Source organism: Neoarius graeffei, chromosome 24 (genome assembly GCF_027579695.1).
Source record: "Neoarius graeffei isolate fNeoGra1 chromosome 24, fNeoGra1.pri, whole genome shotgun sequence".
In the NCBI taxonomy this organism is placed as follows: domain Eukaryota; kingdom Metazoa; phylum Chordata; class Actinopteri; order Siluriformes; family Ariidae; genus Neoarius; species Neoarius graeffei.
Window position 1 is genome coordinate 52,854,322 of NC_083592.1, and position 15,174 is coordinate 52,869,495.

A 15,174-nucleotide genomic window follows, 5' to 3' on the forward strand; every position below is an offset into this window, starting at 1 on the left:
TATCGTCTACATTTCATGAAAATCGGTTCTTCTCTCTCTATTCTTCACCGATTTTTATTCTTTTTGGCAGGAAGGTAGGTCTGCCTGGGGTGCATATGGCTTCTACCCAAATTTGCATATAATTGCAATTAATAATGAAGATATGGAGTAATTAATCAATCAATCCCTAACGAGCAATTTCTACACAAATCGCTTCTTCTCCCTCAATTCTTCACCCATTTTGATTCTTTCTGGCATGAAGGTAGGGGTACCTAGGGTGCATATAACTTCTACCCAGATTTGCTTAATTATAATTATTAGTGAAGTTATGGACTAATTAAGCCTTAATGAGCAGTTAAAAAAAAATCACTTCTTCTCAGTCAATTCCTCGCCTTTTTGGATTCTTTCTGGCAAATAGGTCGGTATTCCTAGGGTGGATATCGCTTCTATATATAGTTTGTATATAGTGTACTGTATATAGCTTGCAACATTTATTGCACCTATAAGGTGGCCCACTTTAGATCGTTCCTTCTGGACTAGACGGGGTCGGAGTGAGCTACGCTGTCATCGACAGCCTTGTTTTGAATGCTTTTATAGTGGTGTGACCTGGCTAATGTATAAGTAACTGAAAAAAATACTCACCACACATTTCAGCCAAAACGTTTGTGTTGAAGTAAATGATTGAACAGAACTCAATGTGTGAAGACTTTATTTTTTTTCACTTGTTTTGTATTCACAGCCTTTTCATTTCAAAAAAATGTAAATCATCTGTTCGAGTTCATCTGCTGATCAGTGTAATTTTTTTTTTTTAAGTAGCTGCAAGACAGGAAGTTGCATTGGAGTGCACACTAAGTACAACCTTCCCTTATTATTATTATTATTATTATTATTATGCTTTCTGTGGGGCGGCACGGTGGTGTAGTGGTTAGCGCTGTCGCCTCACAGCAAGAAGGTCCGGGTTCGAGCCCCGTAGCCGGCGAGGGCCTTTCTGTGCGGAGTTTGCATGTTCTCCCCGTGTCCGCGTGGGTTTCCTCCGGGTGCTCCGGTTTCCCCCACAGTCCAAAGACATGCAGGTTAGGTTAACTGGTGGCTCTAAATTGAGCGTAGGTGTGAATGTGAGTGTGAATGGTTGTCTGTGTCTATGTGTCAGCCCTGTGATGACCTGGCGACTTGTCCAGGGTGTACCCCGCCTTTCGCCCGTAGTCAGCTGGGATAGGCTCCAGCTTGCCTGCAACCCTGTAGAACAGGATAAAGCGGCTACAGATAATGAGATGAGATTATTATGCTTTCTGTGAGCGCAGTGCCACCAGACACAATCCTGCATGCTTTTCTCGCAGGAAGAGGCTGAGGAGTTGTTTATATTGCCAGGGAGATGCTACTGCCAATCAGAATGAGCTCTGACACACCTACACTGGCTGAAAAATAGGGCGTTTTGTAGCTTTCAGTTATAATTAAGTCGTCACTAGGTATATATAGTTCTTGAATTTAACATTGCTAAATTCTTCCCAATGCCAGTGACAGATCTTTAGTATTGCAAAGAGTTATTAACATTTAAAACTGTGTTGCGAGGAGCTTTAAGTGTTATTCATGTCAGTCTTCTGTCACAGTGAAACTGCATGTGTCATTACTGTCAAAAGCACCATCATTAGCATCCCTGCTATTACTGAAATCGTTTCAACTTTAGTTCTGCAAGTTATTGGTGCCAGAACTTTAAACTCTCTTCAAGTTAACACTGTGTTTCTTCTTTTAAATCTATGTATCTATACACAGCTCTAAATCTCTGATTATAGACCTATTGTGAGTGACCACCAGAACATCAAGGATGTAGGAGCTCATCTGACCTGTCATCAAAACAACCATAACAACGAAAACATCGAACAGAACTGAAATGTGACAGTGTGAGAGAGGACCAACCTCCACGACAAATTGTTGACAACAGAAAAATCAACAAAGGACTAAATTTTGTTCCCCGATGGAAGATCAACCCAAAGCATCGATCAGAACTGAATTCGCATGATAAATGAGAGAGGAGATACAATTCTAGTCAGAAGGAAATGTGTTAAGTTGACCTAATTACTAATTTGTTTGCAAAAAAAAAAAATTGACAATACAATGACCAAGTTTTGTGCAGAAGGTCTAGTTCTTTCAAACAAAACAATCAGGGGTGGGTCGCCCAAAAAGATGCTAAGAGCATCTTAACTAGGAGAGAGAGTGTTCATTGTGCTGCTCGCTCTACCATTTAACGCTGATCTTTGTGTTACGATGCTTTTGGGAAACTCGGCGCAGAACTGAAATCCATTGAGAACTGAGGGAGGAGACACGATTTAACTGAAAATAAACAAAGTTCTTCACAAATTGTTTACAACACAAACAACCAAGTTTTGTTCCCTGAGGGAAGATCGACCCAAAACATCAATCAGAACTGAAATCGGGTGAAAATTGCAAAAGGAGATACAATTCTAATGAGAAGAAGTCCCAAAATTTGTGAAGTTGACCTAATTAGCAGTTCATTAGTAAAAAATTGACAATACAATGACCAAGTTTTGTGCAGAAGGTCAAGTTCTCATCTCATCTCATTATCTCTAGCCGCTTTATCCTGTTCTACAGGGTCGCAGGCGATCTGGAGCCTATCCCAGCTGACTACGGGCGAAAGGCGGGGTACACCCTGGACAAGTCGCCAGGTCATCACAGAGTTGACACATAGACACAGACAACCATTCACACTCACATGCACACCTACGGTCAATTTAGAGTCACCAGTTAACCTAACCTGCATGTCTTTGGACTGTGGGGGAAACCGGAGCACCCAGAGGAAACCCACGCGGACACGGGGAGAACATGCAAACTCCACACAGAAAGGCCCTCGCCGGCCACGGGGCTCGAACCCAGAACCTTCTTGCTGTGAGGTGACAGCGCTAACCACTACACCACCGTGCCGCCCCGACAGCGCTAACCACTACACCAAGAAGGTCAAGTTCTTTCAAACAAAATCAGAACTGAAATCCATTGAGAACTGAGGGAGGAGACACGATTTAACTGAAAATAAACAAAGTTGTAAACAAATTGTTTACAACAAGAACATCATAAAACAAACAACCAAGTTTTGTTCCTCAAGGGAAGATCTATCCAAAACATCGATCAGAACTGGAATCGGATGAGAAGTGAGAGAGGAGATTATAAAAATCTAGTGAGAGGCCTGGAAAATTTGTGAATTTGGCCTAATTACTAACTCGTTACCAAAAAAATTGACAAAACAACGATTGAGTTTTGTGCGGAGTGACGAGTTCATGAGTTCTTTCAAACAAAACAATTGGAACGGAAATCTGTGGAGAACTGACGGAGGAGATACAATTTAACGGAATTGTGGACGACAGACAGACGACGGACGCCACGCCATGGCAACAGCTCATCAGCCTTATGGTCAGATGAGCTAAACATTTTTGCAAAGTAAGAGAAACTGCTTTGTGAACTGAAGTGAAGGATGGAGGAGTTTGGACTGTGTGGTTTCTTCATAACAAGATGGACTATTTGGATTTGTTTTTCATCTTATTGCTTTCCAGAGGGAGAGGGAAAAGAGAGGATGGTGAGGGAACAACTGTTTATAGCTTTAATAATGGACAGGCCTTACACAGTATTAAATGTAACTATAAATTGATTTTAAAAACGTTTAATAAATAGAAAAATGTCAATCACTGGCAAATTGCTGTTGTATAATAACTTTAAAACACTTGCCAGTGGTAATAGTGAACCTCCTTCATGTCAAGCAGCAATCGCACCACACCACCATGTTGTTGATTATTTTACATGCAGATTCCAAATCCGTGATCTCTAATACTGAGAAAACAAGGAAAAATGTATCGTCTGTGTATAGGATGCAAAGTCAGGACTAAGGGCCCGGTCCACAACACTGATAACTACAACTATGACTATCCCTCTGCCTGAATTTAATTCCAGTCTGGAGCAGAAACACCACAACTATAATCCCAACTATAATATCGCTTGGTCCTGACACTCAGGGAAATAAACACATGCAACTTAGGAAAGGTCATGGAAGTTTTTTCCAAGTAGTAGCACATTATTCCGGGTCACACTGTACAGCTTGGGCTTCAAAACAACCCATGTACACACTCCGGTGGTGGATAAAATACAGATAGGTCACGGATTACGGAAATATAACGAAAAAAGGATACAAAATATGGAGTGGTTACGGATTTTAATACGGATGCATTACGGATGCTAATAATTTACAGATTGGTCACGGACATTTCAGTATATTACAGATTGGTTACCGATTTCATAAGGATGACGCATAATGGATAAAAAAAATTAACAATTCTAAAACAATTAAATGTTTGGACTGTTGAAGTTCATAATTAAAATATATTATCTGCATTTATATGTTTATTAATTTACTATTGATATTTCACGGAAAATTACATATCCATGAATAAAACATCCGTGCTTTGTACAACCCCGATTCCAAAAAAGTTGGGACAAAGTACAAATTGTAAATAAAAACGGAATGCAATAATTTACAAATCTCAAAAACTGATATTGTATTCACAATAGAACATAGACAACATATCAAATGTCGAAAGTGAGGCATTTTGAAATTTCATGCCAAATATTGGCTCATTTGAAATTTCATGACAGCAACACATCTCAAAAAAGTTGGGACAGGGGCAATAAGAGGCTGGAAAAGTTAAAGGTACAGAAAAGGAACAGCTGGAGGACCAAATTGCAACTCATTAGGTCAATTGGCAATAGGTCATTAACATGACTGGGTATAAAAAGAGCATCTTGGAGTGGCAGCGGCTCTCAGAAGTAAAGATGGGAAGAGGATCACCAATCCCCCTAATTCTGCACCGACAAATAGTGGAGCAATATCAGAAAGGAGTTCAACAGTGTAAAATTGCAAAGAGTTTGAACATATCATCATCTACAGTGCATAATATCATCAAAAGATTCAGAGAATCTGGAAGAATCTGTGCGTAAGGGTCAAGGCCGGAAAACCATACTGGGTGCCCGTGATCTTCGGGCCCTTAGACGGCACTGCATCACATACAGGCATGCTTCTGTATTGGAAATCACAAAATGGGCTCAGGAATATTTCCAGAGAACATTATCTGTGAACACAATTCACCGTGCCATCCGCTGTTGCCAGCTAAAACTCTATAGTTCAAAGAAGAAGCCATATCTAAACATGATCCAGAAGCGCAGACGTCTTCTCTAGGCCAAGGCTCGTTTAAAATGGACTGTGGCAAAGTGGAAAACTGTTCTGTGGTCAGACGAATGAAAATTTGAAGTTCTTTATGGAAATCAGGGACGCCGTGTCATTCGGACTAAAGAGGAGAAGGACGACCCAAGTTGTTATCAGCGCTCAGTTCAGAAGCCTGCATCTCTGATGGTATGGGGTTGCATTAGTGCGTGTGGCATGGGCAGCTTACACATCTGGAAAGACACCATCAATGCTGAAAGGTATATCCAGGTTCTAGAGCAACATATGCTCCCATCCAGACGACGTCTCTTTCAGGGAAGACCTTGCATTTTCCAACATGACAATGCCAAACCACATACTGCATCAATTACAGCATCATGGCTGCGTAGAAGAAGGGTCCGGGTACTGAACTGGCCAGCCTGCAGTCCAGATCTTTCACCCATAGAAAACATTTGGCGCATCATAAAACGGAAGATACGACAAAAAAGACCTAAGACAGTTGAGCAACTAGAATCCTACATTAGACAAGAATGGGTTAACATTCCTATCCCTAAACTTGAGCAACTTGTCTCCTCAGTCCCCAGACGTTTACAGACTGTTGTAAAGAGAAAAGGGGATGTCTCACAGTGGTAAACATGGCCTTGTCCCAACTTTTTTGAGATGTGGTGTTGTCATGAAATTTAAAATCACCTAATTTTTCTCTTTAAATGATACATTTTCTCAGTTTAATCATTTGATATGTCATCTATGTTCTATTCTGAATAAAATATGGAATTTTGAAACTTCCACATCATTGCATTCCGTTTTTATTTTCAATTTGTACTTTGTCCCAACTTTTTTGGAATCGGGGTTGTAGTTATAGTTATCGGTATTGTGGGACCGGGCTTTAAAGATATTCTGAACTCCACTGGACCTAGCAGGATGTGATCCTAAATTTTCATTCTTACAAATGATTTCCAGTCCTGCTTTTTTCATTCTGTCTGTCTTCATTTTTCTCCGACAACATGGTTTTTCACCTTCAGTTTTATTCCCTTGGTCTGTGCTTTGTCCCATATTTAGTGCCATGCTCTTAGAGACAGATGTAAGAAAGGCAGACAGCTTTCACATCGTGAGGCCAGGGTTGGTGTCACTCTTTCATGCCCCCAGACATTTCTCTTTCTGCTAATCGACAGCATAAATGTATAAACACACGAGCACTAAGTGCTCAGAAAACTTTCCAGGGTTCCTTTAAGGAAATATATTCAGCCATACACGGACAACTATCTCTGATTTATTTTGTAGTATACTGCAAAACTATATCTGATTTATTTCTTTATCAAAAGGAAATTGTCGAGATTATTTACTTGTAGCCAACTGTATGATTTCCCGTAGTTCAGTCTTCAAACATCTCAGGCATTTAGGGACGGAAAATGAAAAAAAAAACCTTTCACGGATGATGGCAAGAATGTGATGCTTCTCATCTTGTCACCTTTGAGAAAGCTGTTCAGTCTCTATACTGCACTGGACAAACAGGGCAGAGAGATGAAAAGGCCACATTCATCTCTTGGTTACGGTCTGGATGTCAGAAAATAAGGCTGTCTCTAGGGAGTTTCTGTCGTCCGACACCCCACAGTCGTCTTCATACTTTGTAGTACATCAGACTTTAGCGAAGCGCTACATTGCCTCTGTATAGGTTGGGTAGGCTTCATTGACCATCTCCCCTTCAGAATGATGACATTTTTATTCTCTTGGTTCCCTGTGGCAGTGGAAAAAGTCAACTGTGATAAAAAGGGAGAGGCAGATTTACCCCAAGGGGACTCTTTGTAGCTCTTAGACTTTGACAATGAGGTATTCAGGTTATTTACACCATTTCTGAATGTCTTTATTGTCACTCTTTCACTCCTGGACTCACGGATATCACTTACATTTTACTTTTTTCAGATGTTTAGAAACACTTTTGCACAAAAGAAATGGTGTAGGCATGGATATGGTTTTGTCTTTCATGGCCAGTCCATTGCCAAATGCCTTGTTCCATCTCTTGTTCCTCATTGAATAATCACTATTTGCCACATGCCCTGCTTCCAACCCCTGGTTTCCAAATGGCTGGAGTGAGGCTTCAGGATCTTTCTATGATGACCTACCTTACTACTGTACAACTATGCAGACCACTGTCCTTATTTTGTCTCACCTCACTTGTTTCCACTGATTACCAATTGTGTATGACCTTCTGCCTGTTCTTGATCTCACTGATCTTCACCTTTAAAGGATCTCTAAAGCATGTTAGAAAAGCACCTACACTGACAACTTTTATTGCCAAAAAACCCAAAACTGCTCATCACTATGATGACACCATCTAAACAGTCAAACATTAGAGTGATAGCCTCATGTTGATAGTTAACCCTGGCACCTTGGTTAATTCTCGGAGTACTGCCAGAGTTGTCCTGTCACTAGTATTGTAGTCAAGACCACCCAAACTGAGACCAAATCATGACCAAGACCAGAGGGCATCGAGATCAAGACAAGACCAAGACTTTGAGAGCAAGACTGAGTCTAGACCAAGACCAAATCAGTGTGTGTAAGGGGGCAGGGGAAGGGTGATGGCTGTTAACAGTAACAAAAATTTCAAATTACCAATGAGTCACGTTATTGGTTGCATTTGAAGCAGGAAGTTTTACATCCAATCACAGTAATGATGTTAACAAATAAATCAGACAATGCACAGGCAATTTAGTGAAATCCCCACAGTTGTGGTCTTGAAAGAAAATCCAGAGTCCTTTATGTCTGAGACTGAGATAAGACTGAGTAACAATGCAGTTGATTCTGAGATGAGACTGAGACCTTCAAAATGTGTTCTTGAGACTGGTCTCAAGTACTCCAACACTACCTGTCACTGAACTTTTTGTGGATAGTTGCCTCAAGGCAGAGTCATGGTTGTGCCATGTAAATTTTTAGTGCATGCATGCCATTTTTAGTGTTGGATTTCATGGTGCTCCCCAAGGAATGTTCAAAGTTTAGGATGGGTTTTTTTTGTTTGTTTGTTTGTTTGTTTTTTAAATAACAAAATCCCATGGTGGTGTAGTGGTTAACACTGTCGCCTCACAGCAAGAAGGTTCTGGGTTCAAGCCCAGTGGCCAACGGGGGCCTTTCTGTGTGGAGTTTGCATGTTCTCCCCGTGTCTGCGTGGGTTTCCTCCAGGTGCTCTGGTTTCCCCCACAGTCCAAAGACATGTAGGTTAGGTTAATTGGTGGCTCTAAATTGACCGTAGGTGTGAATGTGAATGGTTGTTTGTCTCTATGTCTCAGCCCTGCGATGATCTGGCAACTTGTCCAGGGTGTACCCTGCCTCTCACCCATAGTCAGCTGGGATAGGCTCCAGCTTGCCCGTAACCCTGCACAGGGTAAGCGGTTATGGATAATGGATGGATGAATCCAGTTTGAAATCCTTTTGCTTTGTGGCATGGTACGTACATTATCATGGTTCAGGCTTGTAGTACTCGAGTCCAGGACTCAGACTCGAGTCCAACTCATGCCCTAACTTTAAGGACTTGTGACTTGACTTGGACTTGAGCATTGAGGACTTGGACTTTAATTTGGACTCGTGCATTAACTGCATTCGGACTCATAAATTGGAGACGAGGACTCAGATTATGCCATGTTTTTGTAACATGCCATAATAATTTGTTACAAGATATTTATATCTACATTAATTTTTACACTAATTTTGTGCAAGAGAACGCACATTCACTTGTTCATACGTCATGTTCAGGAACAAATTAACATTAATGGCGCTAAAATGCCTGGAGAGAATGACCCTAGGATTGTCCATTTTGCTTTTACAGACTTCTTGTGCAGTGGGGAAAAAATGCACTGCTATATGTTTCATATGTAGAAGAACTATCAAGGAGATGACGGGGACAACCTCGAACTTCAATCGTCATTTGGCAAGATGACATCCAGAGAAGGAAGGGACACGCTATGTTCATTGCTCTGTTGATAGCGGGGCTTGCTTGCTGAGCGATGAACTACCGTAGCTTGTGTTAACCCTCTCTCATGTTATTTGCCCTGTTGATAGTGGGCAAGGCTTGCTGAGCAATGAACAAGCTTTTTATCTGTAGCCTATTAACTAAAATGGGGCAGTTAAGCAGTAACTTTTGTCCAACACAGTAGCAGAGACAGTTTCACATAAAGGCAGCAACAGGCACTGTCAAATGGTGCGGTTGGAGTCTTGTTCTCGGACTCGACTTGGATCAATAGTGGATTCGACTCGGACTCGACTCGAAGTTTTCTTTTATGACTTGAGACTGGACTCGGACTCCAGGTTTAGGGACTTGATTACAACACTGTCTTGCTTTAAATAATAGCCACTTGAAGATGGTAAATTGTGGCAATGAAGGGATGCACATGGTCAACAACAATACTCAAATACACAGTGGTATTCAAGCAATGATTGATTGGTATTAACAGGCCCAAAGTGTGCTAAAAACATTCCATGGTAGGCTGGGTCCATGGATTCATGCTGTTGACACCAAAATCTGATCCTACCATCTTTATGCATCAGGTGAAATCAAGATTCATTAGACCAAGATTTTCCTGTCTTCAACTGTCCAGTTTTGGTAAGCCTATGCCCACTGTAGCATCAGCTTTCTGTTCTTTGCTAACAGAACTGGAACCCGACATGGTCTTCTTCTGTTGTAGCCCATCTACCTCAAGAGTCAACATGTTGTGCATTCTGAGATGCTTTTCTGCTCACCAAAATTGCTCACAATTTGCTTTTCTGTCAGTTCAAACCAGTCTGGTCACTCTCCATTGACCTTTCTCATCAACAAGGCACTTCTGTTGGCAGAATTGCCGCTCACTGGATGTGTTTTTTTTCTTTCACCATTCTGAGTAAACTCTAGAGACTGTTGTGCATGAAAATCCCAAGAGATCAGCTGTTATAAAAATACTCAAACCAGCCCTTCTGGCACCAACAATCAAAATCACTGAGATTAATTTCCCCCCATTCTGATGGTTGATGTGGATACCCAAAGCTGCATGTTTTTATGCATTGCACTGCTGCCACATAATTGGCTGATTACATAATTGCATGAAAGTGTAGGTGTAAACGTGATACTTATTATGTGACTTCTAATGGTGACTGGTTGCACGAGAAGTAATTTATGGGTTTCATTGCCAACAAACTATGTTGATTTTTCCACCCACTTTTTTGTTTGCAGATTCATGGCATATAATCCCAATTAACCCTTGTATGGTGTTCAGGTCTGTGGGACCATTTTCATTTTTTATCAAAGGAACAATGATACGATTAATTATTTTTTCAAACTCAGACTCATTGGCCTTGGCTCATTTTCTGTGAAAAACATATCAGAACACATTTTCGATGACCACACACTGTACACCCCCCTACACATTCAAATTACATACAGGATGTTCGGGTCCAGAATAACTTTATTATTATTTATTTATTTAACGAGAGTTGCATAGAATATCAAAATGTGATAAAATACATATGGCTCTCAAAATAAACGATCAAAAATATAAGTAAACAAATTGATGAAACTAAAAATGAAAAACTAAACTTACTAAATTATCAATTTCTAATAACAATAAAAACTAACCTAATAAGCCTAACTTTATTGTAAGGTCTTAATCAAATCACAGAATACAAAATATGATTTGATTTCTCTTATTTCTCTAGGTAGAGAATTCCAGATTTTAGCTCCACTAAATAAAAATGTCTTTTGTCCGAAACTTCGGTTCACACGAGGTAACAAAAGGTGATAAGCAGCAGACCTCGTGTTCTTATCATGGACACTACTGAAATTAACCAATTTTTCAGTGAGATACTTTGGTGCCAGGCTGTTCTGAACTTTAAACATCAGTTGCCATTTAAGTCGCCATACTCGTTTGTCAAAGCGTTCAAAGTTAAATCTTTGAAACAAGTCAGCTGATGGATGGTCCCATCGGGCATCATCAATGATACATGCTGCTCTTTTTTGTAGTTTAACAATTTGATCAGTGTGCTTGGTGCTGCTATCTCCCCATACCACTGCGCCATAATCTAAGATGGGTTGAACCAGTGTTGCATAGAACATCCGACGAGCTTTGACACTTAGAAAATTCTTGGTTCGTTTAAGAAGATCTAAGTGCTTATTGACGTTCTTAATGACGTGATCAACATGGGTGTTCCAAGAGAGCGTATTATCAAGGTAGAGTCCCAAAAGCTTCGCTGATGATACTTCATCCAACTGTCTGTCTCCAATGATAACTTCTAATCCAGTTCCTGTTGCAGTTATGTTGCGATGTTTGGGCGCGCTGCAGATCAACATTGACTTAGTTTTCTCACAGCTCAGTGTCATTCTATTTTCATTAGCCCAACTGCCGATGTAAGCGAGTTCCGTGCACAAACTAGCTTGAACCTCATTTAAAGATGCTCCTGTGGCTATCTGAGTGGTGTCATCTGTATACATCGAAGTAGTAGTATCGACAGTGTGCAACAGGAGATCATTAACAAAGACGATGAACAAAAGAGGGCCAAGGATAGAGCCTTGGGGGACACCAGCAGTCGTTGGAAGCGCATCTGAGAGTTTTCCATTGATTGCTACTTGTTACTTGCGTCCGTTAAGATATGACCTGAACCACGAAATCGAAGCATCTGAAACACCGTAGATTTTTAGCTTGTCAAGAAGGATTTCATGATCAACAAGGTCGAACGCTTTTCGGTAGTTGATGAATGTTAATCCATTTATTTGCCCGGTATGCATATTGAATAAAAGCCTGTCGACTAAATCAATCATTGCTGTCTCACAGGAATGGAATTTCCTAAATCCTGATTGGCGATCAGTAAGAAGATTGTGTGTGGACAGAAAATCATACAACGTCAAATGGACATACCACTCTAGGATCTTAGAAAGTATTGGCAGTATGCTAATTGGATGGTAATTATTCATGTCCAGATAGTCTCCTGCTTTAAAAATTGGGGTTACCTTCACCAATTTCCACAAATTGGGAAAGACGGATTTGGAAATACTCAGGTTTATAATCTTGGAAAGAGGTTCAGCAATCACTGGAGAGGCAACTCGCAAAAGCTTTGCACTCATTCTGTCCAGTCTGGTAGCTTTACACTCTGACAGACGAGAGATACTTCATGACAAACTCTGGCGTTATGGCTGGTATGCTGAATGATGTTCCAGGCGCAATCTTGCTTTTTACAAAAGATTTAAGACGATCCAAGCAACTGCTATAAGAGCTCACTGAACTAGAAACTCTGTACTTGGAAGCAACGCTGGCAAAGAACTCATTAAAAGCGTTTGCGATTTCGAGAGGGTCTTGTGAGATTGCGTCCCCAGTAAATACCTTGGATACTATCTCTTTCTTAGACAAGCCAATAGCATGTTTCATGTGACGCCAGAATTCTTTTTATGTTTTGCTGTTCTCTAGCAAATCCTTATAGAAATTGCTCTTTGACTTTCTGATCATCTGAAAGGTTGTGTTACGTTGCCGCTTGTATGCATCCCAATCACTAGGGTCGTCAGAAATCTTTGCCCTTTTAAGGAACATGTCGCGATGGTCGATGGCAGCATACACAGTCGATGTTAGCCAGGGGGCCTGCGAGGGTCTCCTTACACGTCTCGTTATGACTGGCGCGTGACACTCAACAACATTCAGAAAGGTTTTGTTGAAAAAGTCGACAGCGTCATCCGGGTCATTGTAGATATCGAGTGCATTCCACGGTGCTTGATCAAGTTGTTCCATAAAGGCTTCCTCGTCAAAGTTCGTATATCGTCGATATGTGATGTACTGATGGACTTTATCCTTTCGATGTTTCCCGTACTTCCTAACAATACCAACAGGTAAATGATCAGAAAGACCGTAGTTCTCAACTTTTTTCAGGCTAATATGCTGTGGTTGGTTAGTAGATGTGATCTAGACATGATTTACTAAGCGGTCGGGTAACCTGACAGATGAGTTGCTGAAATCCATGATTATCAAGAAACTTGATAAAATGATGGCTATGAAAGTTACAGTCCAGTGCATCAATGTTTACGTCACCAAGAACTATGACTTCCTTATTTGACTCATAAAGTTTTTCGAGAACTGATTCAATCTGCTTGTCTTTATCGACTGTGGAGTCAGGTACCCGATAAATCCTGACAAGAAACAAAGGGCAGTTAGACTTGTAAGGAGTGGTACGAATACAGAGAAGCTCCAGGTCTGATTCTAGCTCCAACATACGTTTGTATACTAGATGTTGCGAGATATACATCAGCACTCCGCCGTGCCCATCTGATGGATTCGTTCTGTCTTTCCTTTCTATGCGAAAGCTAGGGATGTTCCGTTCTTCGTCAGCATAGGAAGGATCAAGCCAAGTTTCAGTTTCAGTTCAGTCCACTGGACCCGGGGCTAATAAAAGTGTGTACCTTTACTCGGTCCTCCTCCTGTCTGGGCCTGCTGTTTGTGTGTGTGTGTGTGTGTGTGTGTGTGTGTGTGAGAGAGAGAGTGAGTTTTGTGTTTCTGCCCCTGCCATTCAAGCACCGACACCTGTCTGCTCTCACATTTCTACACATTTTACCCTCTGTCTTCTGGAAACCAAGACAGAAGTTCCCATAAATTGGGGGCGGGACACAATACATACAGCTTTTCCAATGCGGCTCCTTATCACAACTGATCAAGATCGCCAAAAGATTCTTAAAGGAACAGTCCACCGTACTTCCATAATGAAATATGTTCTTCTCTGAATTGAGACGAGCTGATCCGTACCTCTCCGAGCTTTGTGCGACCTCCCAGTCAGTCAGACGTGCTGTTACTCCTGTTAGCAATGTAGCTAGGCTCAGCATGGCCAATGGTATTTTTGGGGGCTGTAGTTAGATGCGACCAAACTCTTCCACGTTTTTCCTGTTTACATAGGTTTATATGACCAGTGACATGAAACAAAGTTCAGTTACACAAATTGAAACGTGGCGATTTTCTATGCTATGGAAAGTCCGCACTATAATGACAGGCGTACTAACACCTTCTATCATAGCATAGAAAATCGCCACGTTTCAATTTGTGTAACTGAACTTTGTTTCATGTCACTGGTCATATAAACCTATGTAAACAGGAAAAACGTGGAAGAGTTTGGTCGCATCTAACTACAGCCCCCAAAAATACCATTGGCCATGCTGAGCCTAGCTACATTGCTAACAGGAGTAACAGCACGTCTGACAGACTGGGAGGTCGCACAAAGCTCGGAGAGGTACAGATCAGCTCGTCTCGATTCAGAGAAGAACATATTTCATTATGGAAGTATGGTGGACTGTTCCTTTAAGAAACCTTTATTTGTCACATGCACACTTCAAGCACAGTGAAATTCATCCTCTGCATTTAACCCATCTGAAGCAGTGAACACACGCACACACTCAGAGCAGTGGGCAGCCACACCAGAGCGCCCGGGGAGCAGTCAGGGGTCAGGTACCTCGCTCAAGGGCACCTCAGCCCAAGGCAGCCCCATGTCAACCTAACTGCATGTCTTTGGATTGTGGGGGAAACCGGAGGAAACCCACACAGACACGGGGAGAACATGCAAACTCCACACAGAAAGGCCCTCGCCGGCCGCTGGGTTCGAACCCGGAACCTTCTTGCTGTGAGGCGACCGTGCTAACCACTACACCACCGTGCCACCCACTCTCTGCTCAGATGCACTTGCAAATGATTTTGGAAAAGAGAGAGAAGCTTTTGATGATGATGTAGAGGAAGGCATTTCAGAAGATGAGGATCACATTTCTGAAAATTCAGTCTGACAGTGACTTTGAAGAAGAGGATGAGACGGAGCATCAGCCAGTCCCAAAACGAAGACGAGCATGGGGATGATGTGTTGTATAGACTGACAATGGTTACTGTATGTGTTCAGCTTGTGTTGTGTAAACTGAACTGAATGGGTTAAATTTCTAATGAAATTCAAAGAAATAAAAATCAGTTCTTATAAAAAACCTTGCTTCATTTGTACGTAAATTTGAA